At 43.1% G+C, this 15,834-nt stretch overlaps 1 protein-coding gene across 4 annotated transcripts in view; it reads right to left on the reverse strand.

Moving 5' to 3' along the window:
* Positions 1-15,834, reverse strand: part of TOGARAM2 (TOG array regulator of axonemal microtubules 2) — a 106,489-nt gene that overhangs the window by 47,188 nt on the left and 43,467 nt on the right. The window contains exon 1 of one of the 4 annotated variants that reach the window (XM_040430623.1): positions 278-359. The exons of the other annotated variants lie outside the window; for them this stretch is intronic. The gene's annotated coding sequence lies outside the window, so the exon portion shown is untranslated. Of the gene's footprint in view, positions 1-277; positions 360-15,834 lie in introns of those variants that run through there. 4 annotated transcript variants of the gene reach the window in all.

Consider the following 15,834-nt stretch of genomic DNA (forward strand, 5'->3'; position numbering starts at 1 on the left):
ATACATTGTAACCACTTAACATCTAAATACTGAAGGAATGTAGATCCTGACACCCAGGACCTCTCCTGACACTGACAGGGACAGCAGTTTACGGGGTCCTCCGATGTTAGAACACCTTCTTATAATGTGGGACCCCTTGTATTGAACTGGGGGTGACCTCTTGGCAGCAGAGGTCCCAACAGCGCCATGTGACAAAGCTGCAGTCTCTATTGCTGGTTGAATACAGGGCACCCAGAAGTATGTGACCCCCTTATGCGCACCTGAGCGGAGGTCGTACCTGCCTGCGGTGCTGCTCCTGCTGATATCAGCCTCAGTGCTGGAGATTGGTATCAGAATCCCGGGATCAGTGTCAGGCTCACGCACTCAGGTGTGTTCTGCATGCCACAGGTGAAGCTGCACATACCACAGGTAAACAAGGCTGCTAGGTAACCGGGCACCCAGGAGCTCTAGTGTGAACAGTCACTCCAGGGGCCGACCAGACCATTGTTATGTTAATACCTAGGAGTGAACATAGGGTGTCCTTGACAGCACAGGACTCAGCAGGAGAGCGGAAATTAACTGTTCCTGCCCCTTATATCTACCTGAGCGCAGGTGCTGCCTGGGTATCATATGTGATACTGTCTGCCAAGCTGCTGTATCTAATCCTTAAATGTCTATTTATCATGTAGCACATGCAGATGGTACTGCCTCCCTGTCTTTCCCTGTAAAGTATGTAGGTACTGATAGTACTGTCTCCCTGTCTCCCCCTGTAAATGATGTAGGTACAGATAGTACTGTCTCCCGGTCTACCCCTGTAAATGATGTAGGTACAGATAGTACTGCCTCCCTGTATGTCCCTGTAAATGATGTAGGTACAGATAGAACTGCCTCCCCATCTCTCCTTGGAAATTATGAAGGTACAGATAGTACTGCCTCCCTGTCTCTCCCTGTAAATGATGTAGGTACAGATAGTACTGCCTCCCTGTATCTCTCTGTAAATGATGTAGGTACAGATAGAACTGCCTCCCCATCTCTCCTTGGAAATTATGAAGGTACAGATAGCACTGCCCCCTTTCTCCCCCTGTAAATGATGTAGGTACAGATAGTTCTGCCACCATATCTCTCACTGTAAATTATGTAAGTACAGATGGTACTGCCTCTCTCTCTTATTCTGTAAATGATATAGATACAGATAGTTCTGCCTCCCTGCTTCTTCCTGTAAAGGATATAAATACAGGTAGTAAAAAGTCCATATATCTCTGTGCAAATTATGTAGGTGCAGATAGTACTGCCTCCCTATCTCTCCCTGTAAATGATGTAGGTACACATAGTACTGCTTTCCTGTCTCTCCCTGTAAATTATGTAGGTGCAGATAGTACTGCCTCCCTATCTCTCCCTGTAAATCATGTAGGTACACATAGTACTGCTTTCCTGTCTCTCCCTGTAAATTATGTAGGTACAGATAGTACTGCCTCCCTGTCTCACCCTGTATATTATGTAGGTACAGATAGTTCTGCCTCCCTGTCTCTACCTGTAAATGATGAAAGTACAGATAGTACTGTCTCCATGTCTCTACCTATAAATGATGTAGGTGCAGATAGTACTGCATCCTTGTCTCTACCTATAAATGATGTAGGTGCAGATAGTACTGCTTCCCTGTCTCTTACAGTCAATGATGTAGGTACAGATAGTACAATTTTCCTGTTTCTTCCTGTAAATGATATAGATACAGATTATACTGCCTCCCTGTTGATGATTTAGGAACAGTTAGTACTGCCTTCCACTCTCTCCCTGTAGACGAATAAGCTACAGATAGTACTGCCTCCCTGTAGATGATTTAGGTAAAGACAGCACTGCCTCCCTGTCTCCTCCTGTAGATGGTGTAGATACAAGTAGTACTGCTTCCCTGTCAATGATGTAGGTACAGATAATAATGTCTGCTTATAGATGATTTAGGCACAGATAATAAAGCCTCCTTCTCTCTCTCTGTAAATTATGTAGGTACAGATAGTACTACCTAGATGTATATGATTTAGGTACATAATACAGATACAGCCTCCTTTTCTCTACCTGCAAATAATGTAGGTACAGATCGTACTGCCTTCCCTGTTTCTCACAGTAAATGCTGTAGGTACAGATAGTACTGCCTCCTTGTCTCCCCTTGTGAAAGATGTAGGTACAGACAATACTGGCAACCTGACTCTCATTGTAAATAATATCAGTAGAGATATAACTGTCTCTCTGTCACTCACTGTAAATGATGGAGGTACAGATAGTACTGCTTCCATGTCTCTCCCTGTAGATTATTTAGGCACAGATAGTACTGCCTCCTCATCTACTCCCGTACTATAGTACTGCCTCCCTGTCCCTCTCTGTAAATGATATCGGTACAGATAGTACTGTCTCCCTATCTCTCACTGTAAATGATGTAGGTACAGAAAGTACTGCCTCCCTGTCTCTCCCTGAAGATGATGTAGATACAAATAGTACTACCTCCCTGACTCCCCCTGTGAATGATGTAGGTACAGAAAGTATGACCTCCCTGTCTCTCCCTGTAAATGATATTGGTACAGATAGTACTGTCTTCCTGTCTTTCACTGTGAATGATGTAGATACAGACAGTAGTACTGCCTCTATATATCTCCAGCTAGATGATTTAGGTACAGATAGTACTGTCTCTCTATCTACTCCTGTAGATGATGTGGCTAGATATAGTACTGCACCCCTGTCAATGATGTAGGTACAGATAGTACTGTACTATTTGTCTCTCCCTGTAAATGATATTAGTACAGAAAGTACTGTCTCCCTGTCTCTTACTGTGAATAATGTAGGTACAGATAATACTGTCTGCCTGTAGATAATATAGGTACATATAATACTGTCTGCCTGTAGATAATATAGGTACAGATAATACAGCCTCCTTGTCACTCCCTATAAATTGTATAGCTACAGATAGTACTGTCTCCCTGTAGATGATTTAGGTACAGATAATACAGCCTCCTTGTCTCTACCTGTAAATAATGTAGCTACAGATAGTACTGCCTCCCTATCTCCTACTGTAAATTATGTAGGTACTGATAGTACTGCCTCCCTGTCACTCGTTAAACATTATATCATTAGAGATATTACTGTCTCCCCATCTTTCACTGTAAGAAATTTCTCTCACTGTAAATGATGCAGGTACAGATAGTACAGCCTCCCTGTAGGGGCAGATAGGGGTGGGCGATATGGCCTAAAATTTATATTGCGATATAATTTGAAGCATGTGCCATATGCGATATATATTGCGATATATTGTTTTCTATATTGGGGGGGGTGTTTAAACTTTTTTTTAACTTTTTATTTAATAACTATTAGCCTCCTTAAGGGCTAGAACCCTTGTCATATTCACCCTAATAGAGCTCTATTAGGGTGAATAGGACTTTACACTCTCCCTGCTGCCCTGTGCTTTGTGCACACAACAGCAGCCAGCCTGTCATGTGCCCCCCCAGCCTCTGATCTGCCCCCCCAGCCTCTGATCTGCCCCCCCAGCCTCTGATCTGCTCCCCCCAGCCTCTGATCTGCCCCCCCAGCCTCTCATGTGCCCCCCCAGCCTTTGATCTGCCCCCCCAGCCTCTGATCTGCCCCCCCAGCCTCTGATCTGCTCCCCCACCCTCTGATCTGCTCCCCCAGCCTCTGATCTGCTCCCCCCCAGCCTCTGATCTGCTCCCCCCCAGCCTCTGATCTGCTCCCCCCCAGCCTCTGATCTGCTCCCCCCCAGCCTCTGATCTGCTCCCCCCAGCCTCTGATCCGCCCCCTATGGTAACTCAAACCCACCCCCCCCTCCCCAGTATTAATCCTTGGTGGCAGTGGCCACAGGGTCCCCCCCCCCATCATGGTGGCAGTGGGCAGTTCCGATCGGAGTCCCAGCAGTGTAATGCTGGGGCTCCGATCGGTTACCATGGCAGCCAGGACGCTACTGAAGTCCTGGCTGCGATGGTATGTTAGTGAGCAGCATTATACTCACGTGCGCCGTGGCCTCCGGTCGCTCCTTCTTCTCATAGGTCTGTGCGGCGCATTGCTAATGCTATAAGCATTAGCAATCCGCCGCACAGACAGAAGAAGGAGCGCCCGGCGGCCACGGCGCACGTGAGTATAATGCTGCTCACTTACATACCATCGCAGCCAGGACTTCAGTAGCGTGACTCCTGGCTGCCATGGTAACCGATCGGAGCCCCAGCATTACACTGCTGGGACTCCGATCGGAACTGCCCACTGCCACCAATGATGGGGGGGAGGAGGGGGACCCTGTTGTGGGATATGGCCGGCACATTCATTGGTGGCGCAGTGGCCACAGTCCCTCCCCTCCTCCTCCTACTCTGTCCTCATTGGTGTTCAGCGGCAGCCGCGCACAGTGGGGAGGGAGGGACTCCTCTCCTTCTCCCTCCACTGTGCCGGCCGGCTCAGGATAACATGGTGCGTGCAGAGAGCACGATCATATCGCGGTCCGGCGATATAGGCGATATGGCGAAAATCCATATCGTGGCCCAAATTTATATCGCATATCGCCTATATCGCCTATACCGCCCACCCCTAGGTGCAGATTGCCTCTATGTCCCTTTCTATGAAATATATCGGCACAGATTGTACAGCCTCCCAATCTCTTCCTGTAAATGATGTAGGTACAGAAAATATTGCCTCCATGGCTCTCCCTGTAGATAATTTAGGTACAGAATACAGATAATACAGCTTCCTTGTCTCTACCTATAAATGATGTAGGTGCAGATAGTACTGCCTCCCTGTCTCCCAGTGTAGATGATTTAGGTACAGATAGCACTGCCTCCCTGTCTCCCCCGTGAATAATTTAGGTACAGATAGTACTGCCTCTGTCACTCGTTGCACATAAAATCGGTAGAGAAATTACTCTCTTCCCATCTTTTACTGTAAGTAATGTTGGTACAGATAGTACTGCATCCCTGTCTTTTCCTGTAAATGATGTAGGCACAGATAATACTGCCTTCCTGTCTTTTCCTATGAGTAAATTACGTACGGATAGTACTGCCTCCTTGTCTCACTCTGTAAATGATGTAGTTACAAATCATTGTCTCCATGCCTCTTACTGTAAATCGTATAGGTACATATAGTACTGCCTCCTTGTCTCTCCCTGTAAATGATGTAGATAAAGATAATACTGCCTACCTGTGTCTTCCTGTAAATGATGTAGGTACAGACAGTACTACCTCCTTGTCTCTCCCTGTAAATGATGTCGATATACAGTGGATATAAAAAGTCCGCTGTTAGACCCCTGTTAAAATGTCAGGCTTCTGTGATGTAAAAAAAAAAAATGAGACAAAGATAAATCATTTCAGAACTTTTTCCACCTTTAATGTGACCTATAAACTGTACAACTCAATTGGAAAACAAACTGAAATCTTTTAGGTGGAGTGAAGAAAAAATATAAAATAATATGGTTGCATAAGTGTGTGCACCCTTAAAGGGGTTGTCCAGATTCAGAGCTGAACCCGGACATCCCTCCATTTTCACCCCGGCAGCCCCCCTGACATGAGCATCGGAGCAGTTCATGCTCCGATGCTCTCCTTTGCCCTGCGCTAAATTGCGCAGGGCAAAGGCATTTTTAGGAGTTTCCGGTGACGTACCGGGGCTCTCCATGGGGCAGACAGGAACCCCGGTGACATTACCGGCACTGATAGGCGGGATTTAGCTCTGCCCTAGCCAGTAAAACGGCTAGGGCAGAGCTAAAGCCTGCCCCTCAGAGCCGGTGACGTCACCGAACACACTGCCGGGCGGAAGTTACCGCCCGGCAGTGTGTTATTGTAAACAAAAGAGCCCCATTTATAAGGCAAGAAATCCCACTTATTAAACCTGACGCTCATCAAGAGAATGCCAAGAGTGTGCAAAGCAGTAATCAAAGCAAAAGGTGGCTACTTTGAAGAACCTAGAATATGACATATTTTCAGTTGTTTCACACTTGTTTGTTATGTATATAATTCCACATGTGTTAATTCATAGTTTTGATGCCTTCATAGTCATGAAAATAAAGAAAACTCTTTGAATGAGAAGGTGTGTCCAAACTTTTGGTCTGTACTGTATGCTTTGGGTCGTTGTCATGCTGAAAGATGAAGTTCCTCTTCATGTTCAGCTTTCTAGCAGAAGCCTGAAGGTTTTGTGCCAATATTGACTGGTATTTGGAACTGTTCATAATTCCCTCTAGCTTAACTAAGGCCCCAGTTCCAGCTGAAGAACAACAGCCCCTTGACATGATGCTGCCACCACCATGCTTCACTGTGGGGATGGTGTTCTTTTGGTGATTTGCAGTGGTGTTTTTGTGCCAAACATATATTTTGGAATTATGGCCAAAAACGTCAACCTTGGTTTCATCAGACATAAAATTCCCGGAAAAAACAAAGATAAAAACATCCTGCACGATATGATAGGTTTCATCAGACAAAAAAAGAAGGGCAAAAGTGCACAGGAATGCTACTCCCAAGATAAAACAGGAGCGCATTAACACTTGAAGGTGCCACTCCCTCAAGCATATACTACATAGACAAAAAATTCCCAGAGAAGACAAAGATAAAAACATCCTGCACGATATGATAAATAAATATGCGGATGAAAGCTTTCATCTGCATATTTATTTATCATATCGTGCAAGATGTTTTTATCTTTTTTTTCTCTGGAATTTTTTTGTCTATGTAGTATATGCTTGAGGGAGTGGCACCTTCAAGTGTTAATGCGCTCCTGTTTTATCTTGGGAGTAGCATTCCTGTGCACTTTTGCCCTTCCTATCTAATAGAGCGCCTTGATTAGGTGGTACATATGGGTGTGCTTGCTCCTCCTCCCATTGGCTGCTTGATGCACATGGAGGTGACCAGGAGCAGCACACCATATGTGCGGAGTCCTTGCTCCTGAACATAGAAGCCCAATGGCTTAGGTAGATTTAGCGTAGGACCCGCCTGACCTGAGACCACCTTGGCGCTTGGTAGGCGGGCACAGATGTGTTTTGATCAAAATATATTGGCTAAGTGTCTCCGATTTTATCACATCAGATTGAGGGCTTGGTCTATATATAATGCTTGCATCTACTTTACTAAGTGCATTATTTCCTTTTTTCTGTGATTGGTTTCATCAGACCATAACACCTTTTCCCACATGCTTTTGGGAGACTTCAGATGTGTTTTTGCAAAATGTAGCCTGGCTTGGATGTTTTTGTTGGTAAGAAAAGGCTTTCGTCTTGCCACCCTACCCCATAGCCCAGACATATTAAGAATACGGGAGATTGTTGTCACATGTACCACACAGCCAGGACTTGCCAGATATTCCTGCAGCTCCTTTAATGTTGCTGTAGGCCTCTTGGTCACCTCCCAGACCAGTTTTCTTCTCGTCTTTTCATCAGTTTTGGAGGAACGTCCAGTTCTTGGTAATGTCACTGTTGTGCCCCACTTGATGATGATGACGGTCTTCACTGTGTTCCATGGTAGATCTAATGCCTTGGAAATTATTTTGTCCCCTTCTCCTGACTGATACCTTCTAACAATGAGATCCGTCTGATGCTTTGGAAGCTCTCTGTGGACCATGGCTTTTACTGTTCGATGCAACTAAGAAAATTTCAGGAAAGACCAACTAGAGCAGCAGAACTTTATTTGGGGTTAATCAGAGGCACTTTACATGATGACCGGTGTATGCTGACTGCTATCTAACAGGATTCTGAATGTGATTGCTTAATTCTGAGCACAGCTACATCCCCAGTTATAAGAGGGTGCGCACACTTATGCAACCACATTATTTTAGTTTTTTTTTTGTTTTCTTCCCTCCACCTAAAAGATTTCAGTGTGTTTTTCAATTGAGTTGTACAGTTTATAGGAAACATTAAAGGTGGAAAAAGTTCTGAAATGATTTATCTTTGTCTCATTTTTTTTTACATCACAGAAACCTGACATTTTAACAGGGGTTTCTTTTTATATCCACTGTAGATACTACTGCCTCCTTGTCTCTTCCTGTAAATTATATAGGTATACATAGTACTGCTTCCTTGTCTCTCCCTATAAATTATGTAGGTACACATAGTATTGCCTTCCTGTCTCTACTTGCTTCCCTGCAGCGCCGGTGCAAGGATTTTTGCCAACACAAGCGAAGCTACATTTTGGCGCCCCCCACCCCCACCTCGTGGCTCACCTGGCCCTGGTCCCGTCTGCAGCAGCTGGCTCCTCCTCTGTGTGGTCCTGGTATCTTCTCTCTGCTTCAGACAATCCCTGGTTTGAGGACCGTATTTTTCACCCTCTAAGACGCACCGGCCCATAAGATGCACCCAGGATTTAGAGGAGGATAATAGGGAAAAAACATTTTCTATTGTACCTCAGGTCAGACCAGCAATCAGACCCCCAATGTAAATCAGACCTCAGGTCAGACCCCCAATGCCTCAGATCAGGCCCCCCATGTCAGCCATCAGCCCCCCATGTCAGCCATCAGCCCCCATCCATCAGCCACCCATGTCAGCCATCATGCCCCCATGTCAGCCATCATGCCCCCATGTCAGCCATCATACCCCCATGTCAGCCATCATGCCCCCATGTCAGTCATCATCCCCCCATGTCAGCCATCATGCCCCCATGTCAGCCATCATGCCCCCATGTCAGTCATCATGCCCCCATGTCAGTCATCATGCCCCCATGTCAGCCATCATGCCCCCATGTCAGCCATCATGCCCCCATGTCAGCCATCATACCCCCATGTCAGTCATCATGCCCCCATGTCAGCCATCATGCCCCCATGTCAGCCATCATGCCCCCATGTCAGCCATAAGCCCCCATGTCAGCCATCAGCCCCCATGTCAGCCATCATACCCCCATGTCAGTCATCATGCCCCCATGTCAGCCATCATGCCCCCATGTCAGCCATCATGCCCCCATGTCAGCCATCATGCCCCCATGTCAGCCATCATGCCCCCATGTCAGCCATAAGCCCCCATGTCAGCCATCAGCCCCCCATGTCAGCCATCATGCCCCCATGTCAGCCATCATGCCCCCATGATGCCGCCGCTCCTCAGCACCAGCGATCTCTCTCTCTTCTTCCTGGTTCTCGGCTGTCAGCTGTGAAGACTGCGCACAGTGAGGTCACATGGTGCGCAGCCCTTTACAGCAGAGTGGAGGACCAGGAAGCGGTGAGTACAGATCCTTCACCGCTTCCCTGTCCTTCAGTACTAATGAAGCGCTTCCAAAATGGAAGCGCTTCATTAGTATTCGCCCCATAAGACCCAGGGGTGAAAAATACGGGGTATTTAAAAAAAAATAATTCCGCCCCCCCCGTCTCTGTGCCCTAAGGCAGCCGTTTGGTCTGCCTTATTATAGCACCGGCCCTTCTTCCCTGTCTCTTCCAGTGAATGTTGTAGGTACAAGAAGCACTCCCTCCCTTTCTCTCACTGTAAATGATGTAGTTACAGATAGCACCAAACTGTCCTGGGGATAATTTAGGTACAGAAGGTTCTGCGCTCCTGTTAATGATGTAGGTACAGATATTACTGTCTCCCTGTCTCTCAATGTAAATGATGAAGGTACAGATAGTACTGTCTCCCTGTCACCCCCTGTAAATGATGTAGATACAGATAGTACTGTCTCCCTGACTCTTCCTGTAAATGATGTATGTACAGAAAGTACTGCCTCTGTGTCTCCCCCTGTAAATGATGTAGGTACAGATAGTACTGCCTCCCTGTCACCCCCTGTAAATGATGTAGATACAGACAGTACTGCTTCCCTGTCACCCCCTGTAAAAGATGTAGATACAGATAGTACTGTCTCCCTGTCTCTCACTGTAAATTATGTAGGTACAGATAGTACTGTCTCCCTGTCACCCCCTGTAAATGATGTAGATATAGATAGTACTGTCTCCCTGACTCTTCCTGTAAATGATGTAGGTACAGATAGAACTGCCTCCCTGTCTCCTCCTGTAAATGATGTAGGTACAGATAGTACTGCCTCCCTGTCACCCCCTGTAAATTATGTAGATACAGACAGTACTGCTTCCCTGTCACCCCCTGTAAATGATGTAGATACAGATAGTACTGCCTCCCTGACTCTTCCTGTAAATGATGTATGTACAGAAAGTACTGTCTCCCTGACTCTTCCTGTAAATGATGTATGTACAGAAAGTACTGCCTCCCTGACTCTTCCTGTAAATGATGTAGATACAGACAGTACTGTCTCCCTGACTCTTCCTGTAAATGATGTAGGTACAGATAGTACTGCCTTCCTGTCTGTCCTGTAGGTAATTTAGGTACAGATAGTTCTGCCCTCCTGGTAATGATGTAGGCACAAAGAGTAATTCCTCCCTGTCTTTCACTATAAATGATGCAGGAACAGTTAGCACTGTCTCCCTTTAGATGGATGTGGTACTGTATAGATAGTACTGCCTCTGCTTAGATTTTTTTCATATTATAAAATATATGTTGCCTGAATATAGACTCGCACGTCTCTGAGTGGGTGGGGAAAGGGGAGGATGGGGGCTACATTTTGTGTATTAATATTGCCACCGATGAAGTCCCTAAAATCTATGTACACTTTTGTGGGCATTTTTTATATTGCATTGTACTCATTTTTAGCTAAAAATCGTTTTTTTAATTGGTCTTTATTAAAAATATGGAGCCATTTTTTTCTGTACAGAGGTGAGATGCTCTAGTAGCCGCCTGTGGATTTTCTCTGTGCTGTCAGTTGAGGAGCTGACAGGCTCCCGTCTCTCTGACATTATAAACACTCATTATAACTCAGTTGTTACTGATAAGTATTTATGACCTCTTAGTAGTTTAGAGATAAGGGTTATTAGATGACTGGCACAAAGTGAAATTAGCAGTCACACAGTTAGAAAAACAGTTAACATTTTGCGACAGAACAGCTCAATATTTTTAATAAAGGCCAATTGAAAATATGATTTTTAGCCAAAAATGAGTAAAATGCAGTCATAAACAAAAATTGCCTCCAAAGGTGTACATAGCCTTTAAGCTTCGTAATACTAGGATTTCATGTCATTTCCAAATGGCTGAACTGAATCTGTACATTCAGAGACAAATCTTCTTGCTATAAAAACCCTCGCTTCTTACTGAGGGGGCTCAAAGTCTCTCAGTTGCATGCTGCACAAAGAACAAAAATTATTGATCCCATGAAATAGCAGAACATCAGCCCCCATTTTGTGAATGAGTACTGCCACTGAGGACAGAAGATCCTCTGGAGAGAAAACAGTTGCATAGATTCTCCATCCAGTGCTGGTCTCCAAGGGACCTGTAGCTGCCGCATGGTCTACTTCTGTGACATGACATCTCAGGTTCACTAATTGTAAAATGTTGAGCCTTTTTCATGGGGGTGGTTGAAATAAAGTCACAGACTGCCACACAGGAGGCCATAACTGACACTGGATTGTCCTGACCTGAGTCCTCTCCTGCCAGTAATAAAATATCTCTTTGTTTTGTCCAGGATTATAGTAACAAAGTAAAATAGAGCGAGAACAAACAGGACACCAAACAGCGACAATATCTCACCTGGGCATCTCCTGTATATAATTATATATGTACAGCTGGTATAACCTGGGCATCTCCTGTATATAATTATATATGTACAGCTGGTATAACCTGGGCATCTCCTGTATATAATTATATATGTACAGCTGGTATAAGTTATACATCTTCTTGTATATAGTGATATGGAGCATGCTGGTATAACCTGGGCATCTCCTGTATATAATTATATATGTACAGCTGGTATAAGTCATACATCATCTTGTATATAATGATATAGAGCATGCTGGTATAACCTGGGCATCTCCTGTATATAATTATATATGTACAGCTGGTATAAGTTATACATCTTCTTGTATATAGTGATATGGACCATGCTGGTATAACCTGGGTATCTCCTGTATATAATTATATATGTACAGCTGGTATAACCTGGGCATCTCCTGTATATAATTATATATGTACAGCTGGTATAAGTTATACATCTTCTTGTATATAGTGATATGGAGCATGCTGGTATAACCTGGGCATCTCCTGTATATAATTATATATGTACAGCTGGTATAAGTTATACATCTTCTTGTATATAGTGATATGGAGCATGCTGGTATAACCTGGGCATCTCCTGTATATAATTATATATGTACAGCTGGTATAAGTTATACATCTTCTTGTATATAGTGATATGGACCATGCTGGTATAACCTGGGTATCTCCTGTATATAATTATATATGTACAGCTGGTATAACCTGGGCATCTCCTGTATATAATTATATATGTACAGCTGGTATAACCTGGGCATCTCCTGTATATAATTATATATGTACAGCTGGTATAACCTGGGCATCTCCTGTATATAATTATATATGTACAGCTGGTATAACCTGGGCATCTCCTGTATATAATTATATATGTACAGCTGGTATAAGTTACACATCTTCTTGTATATAGTGATATGGAGCATGCTGGCATAACCTGGGCATCTCCTGTATATAATTATATATGTACAGCTGGTATAAGTTATACATCTTCTTGTATACAGTGATATGGAGCATGCTGGTATAACCTGGGCATCTCCTGTATATAATTATATATGTACAGCTGGTATAAGTTATACATCTTCTTGTATATAGTGATATGGACCATGCTGGTATAACCTGGGCATCTCCTATATATAATTATATATGTACAGCTGGTATAACCTGGGCATCTCCTGTATATAATTATATATGTACAGCTGGTATAAGTTATACATCTTCCTGTATATAGTGATATGGACCATGCTGGTATAACCTGAGCATCTCCTGTATATAATTATATATGTACAGCTGGTATAAGTTATACATCTTCTTGTATATAGTGATATGGAGCATGCTGGTATAACCTGGGTATCTCCTGTATATAATTATATATGTACAGCTGGTATAAGTTATACATCTTCTTGTATATAGTGATATGGACCATGCTGGTATAACCTGGGTATCTCCTGTATATAATTATATATGTACAGCTGGTATAAGTTACACATCTTCTTGTATATAGTGATATGGAGCATGCTGGTATAACCTGGGTATCTGCTGTATATAATTATATATGTACAGCTGGTATAAGTAATACATCTCCTGTATATAGTGATATGGACCATGCTGGTATAACCTGGGCATCTCCTGTATATAATTATATATGTACAGCTGGTATATGTTATACATCTTCCTGTATATAGTGATATGGACCATGCTGGTATAACCTGGGCATCTCCTGTATATAATTATATATGTACAGCTGGTATAAGTTATACATCTTCTTGTATACAGTGATATGGAGCATGCTGGTATAACCTGGGCATCTCCTGTATATAATTATATATGTACAGCTGGAATGAGTTATACATCTTCTTGTATATAGTGATATGGAGCATGCTGGTATAACCTGGGCATCTCCTGTATATAATTATATATGTACAGCTGGTATAAGTTATACATCTTCCTGTATATAGTGATATAGAGCATGCTGGTATAACCTGGGTATCTCCTGTATATAATTATATATGTACAGCTGGTATAACCTGGGCATCTCCTGTATATAATTATATATGTACAGCTGGTATAAGTTATACATCTTCTTGTATACAGTGATATGGAGCATGCTGGTATAACCTGGGCATCTCCTGTATATAATTATATATGTACAGCTGGAATAAGTTATACATCTTCTTGTATATAGTGATATGGAGCATGCTGGTATAACCTGGGCATCTCCTGTATATAATTATATATGTACAGCTGGTATAAGTTATACATCTTCCTGTATATAGTGATATAGAGCATGCTGGTATAACCTGGGTATCTCCTGTATATAATTATATATGTACAGCTGGTATAACCTGGGCATCTCCTGTATATAATTATATATGTACAGCTGGTATAAGTTATACATCTTCTTGTATACAGTGATATGGAGCATGCTGGTATAACCTGGGCATCTCCTGTATATAATTATATATGTACAGCTGGTATAAGTTATACATCTTTCTGTATATAGTGATATGGACCATGCTGGTATAACCTGGGTATCTCCTGTATATAATTATATATGTACAGCTGGTATAAGTTACACATCTTCTTGTATATAGTGATATGGACCATGCTGGTATAACCTGGGCATCTCCTGTATATAATTATATCTGTACAGCTGGTATAAGTTATACATCTTCTTGTATATAGTGATATGGAGCATGCTGGTATAACCTGGGCATCTCCTGTATATAATTATATATGTACAGCTGGTATAAGTTATACATCTTCCTGTGTATATAGTGATATGGAGCATGCTGGTATAACCTGGGTATCTCCTGTATATAATTATATATGTACAGCTGGTATAACCTGGGCATCTCCTGTATATAATTATATATGTACAGCTGGTATAAGTTATACATCTTCTTGTATATAGTACTATGGAGCATGCTGGTATAACCTGGGCATCTCCTGTATATAATTATATATGTACAGCTGGTATAAGTTATACATCTTCTGTATATAGTGATATGGACCATGCTGGTATAACCTGGGCATCTCCTGTATATAATTATATCTGTACAGCTGGTATAACCTGGGTATTTCCTGTATATAATTATATATGTACAGCTGGTATAAGTTATACATCTTCCTGTGTATATAGTGATATGGAGCATGCTGGTATAACCTGGGTATCTCCTGTATATAATTGTATATGTACAGCTGGTATAAGTTATACATCTTCTTGTATATAGTGATATGGGTCAGGTAGGGTGATGTGGTTGAAGCAGTTGGCAACACCCTTTTGACTACATTGTTCTTTTTCTATAGGGCCTTGTACTAGTTCACACCCTCCATGGAGAATGCAGGTGACCTTCACTTGGGCCCCAGTCTTGATAATGGTGGCAGGGTCTATATCTTTATGGCACACGCTGATAGTTCTTATATATCCCACTAGAACATTGCAGAGTCTTCTCCTACTCACCTCACCTCTTGGCCATGGTTCACATTCTGTACAGATCCTGGGCTTAGTGTTGGCTCACAGTGACAGATTATGGCTCAGAGCCCGGCCTGACACACAAGCCCGCATTCATTCACAGGTGAGGCCCGAGCTGTATTGTCTGTACGACTGCTCTCTACAAGGTTCCCATCACTCTGCCAATTCCTGCGTGGCCCTAGGATTGCAGCTGCCAGTATAGGTACTGCACTGTGCTCCCAGGCCTCCTGATCTGGATGTTAGGGTCCATGACTACCACATTCTTGCTGGCCATGATTCTCTGTAATTAGCATACCACAGAAACACGGCCCCGGGGACAGTAGTGTAGACGAGGCCTCCAAAGACGTGATAGTAGCCACACATGACAATGAATAGCCACAGGATGTGTATAGTTACATAGTAACCTAGAAAACAACTACACAATAACATCAACTATACCGTCATCAACACCGAGAGCTGAAGATCCAGCACTACTCAGAGGAAGGCAGCACTGACAACCAGCCATACAGAACAGTGTCATAGTAGTTATATTCTTGTACATAGGAGCAGTATTATAGTAGTTCTATTCTTGTACATAGGAGCAGTATTATAGTTGTTATATTCTTGTACATAGGAGCAGTATTATAGTAGTTCTATTCTTGTACATAGGAGGCAGTATTATAGTAGTTATATTCCTGTATATAGGAGGCAGTATTATAGTAGTTATATTCTTGTACATAGGAGCAGTATTATAGTAGTTATATTCTTGTACATAGGAGCAGTATTATAGTAGTTATATTCTTGTACCTAGGAGCAGTATTATAGTAGTTATATTCTTGTACCTAGGAGCAGTATTATACTA

Source organism: Bufo bufo, chromosome 4, assembly GCF_905171765.1.
Source record: "Bufo bufo chromosome 4, aBufBuf1.1, whole genome shotgun sequence".
Lineage (NCBI taxonomy): Eukaryota > Metazoa > Chordata > Amphibia > Anura > Bufonidae > Bufo > Bufo bufo.